The 1,361-nt window shown below is 49.7% G+C and overlaps 1 protein-coding gene across 2 annotated transcripts in view; it reads left to right on the forward strand.

Moving 5' to 3' along the window:
* TLR8 (toll like receptor 8) overlaps positions 1-1,361 on the forward strand; it is a 19,970-nt gene that overhangs the window by 4,167 nt on the left and 14,442 nt on the right. The window contains exon 2 of one of the 2 annotated variants that reach the window (XM_023515079.1): positions 293-377. The exons of the other annotated variant lie outside the window; for it this stretch is intronic. The gene's annotated coding sequence lies outside the window, so the exon portion shown is untranslated. The remainder of the gene's footprint in view (positions 1-292; positions 378-1,361) is intronic. 2 annotated transcript variants of the gene reach the window in all.

Genomic DNA, 1,361 nt, shown 5'->3' on the forward strand with positions numbered 1-1,361 from the left:
AAAAAAAAAAATGTGAGTTTAGTGTCCATAGGTGTCCAATTTCAGGGGGAAGATTGGGGTGAGGACTGAGAAAGGTTGTTTTTGTTGGGCCCTTTGGTTCCTCAGAACCTGAAAGGGAGAATTGGAGGGTCCTGTATCATGGAGCCAACCAAAGAATGGATTAAGCATGGAAAATAGGAACACGGGCTTCCTCAGTAGTGCCAGCTGTATTTGACAGGAGAGAAGTCAGGCGGATCTCTTTTGTTTCACAATTCATACTCTCTGTTTAAAGCCGTGGGTTCTGATCCCCCAGGTGCTCCCAGGCAGCCCCCAGTGAGAAAGCGGGAGCAGTGAGACCCAGGCAGCCTCATCATCAGGGAGTTCCTAGCAGTGAGCAGGTGAGTATATCAGGCAAAGGGGTTTTTGGGGCAGCTTGAACTTGCCCTGCAGTGGGTTCCCCTGAACAACAGCTCTCATTGGCCTGTTCTCTGCTCTTCCTCTACTCCCTTGCTCGGGCTGCTATCACAAAGTACCATGAACTTGGTGGATGCAAACAGCAGAAATTTAGTCTCTCACAGTTCCGGAAACCGGAATTTGGATATCAAGGTGTTGTAGGCAGAGTTGGTTCCTTCTGGGAAGTCAGAACGAAGATCTGTTTCACGCACCTCTCCTAGCTTCTGGGGGCCACCTGCGATTTGTGGGGTTCCTTAGCGTCGTAACACTGCCTCTCCCTAATCTCTGCCTCTGTCCGCATGTGGTCTTCTTTCTAGTATGTCTGTGTCCAAATTCCCCTTTGCTTATAAGAAGACTGGTCATTGGATTGGGGCCCACTTTAATTTCAGCATGACCTCATTGTAACTTGATTGCATCTGCAGAGTCCAAACAAGGTCACGTTCACAGGTACCAAGGGTTAGGGCTTCCATTAACCTTTTGGTGGGACACAATTTAACCCGCAACCTCTCTTTTTTTAATCCTCTATTCTGCAACTTCCCCTTAATCCTGGTCCTCGCTTCCTCAGCTCCCAATCTAATACTTTCCTTCCTTCCAGAGAATCCCCTTCTTATCTGAACCAGTCGCCTGGGGTCTGACCTGAGCACCATCAGACCACATTGGCAACCAGGGAGGCTTCTCTTTTCTCACAGAAGGCTCAGGGCCTAGGGACCATGACACTTGAAGCAAAGTTTTTCATTTCTTTTAAAATCAAGAAAATAATGACTACAGGCTCAGCGCCTGTGGCTCGGGCAGCTAGGGCGCCAGCCACGTACACCTAAGGTGGCAGGTTCGAATCCCCAGCCCAGGCCCGCCAAACAACAATGATGGCTGCAACCAGAAAATTGCCAGGCATTGTGGCGGGTGCCTGTAGTCCCAGCTACTTGGGAGGC

Source organism: Otolemur garnettii, unplaced genomic scaffold, assembly GCF_000181295.1.
Source record: "Otolemur garnettii isolate 467f Iridium unplaced genomic scaffold, OtoGar3 scaffold00065, whole genome shotgun sequence".
Classification (NCBI taxonomy): Eukaryota; Metazoa; Chordata; class Mammalia; order Primates; family Galagidae; genus Otolemur; species Otolemur garnettii.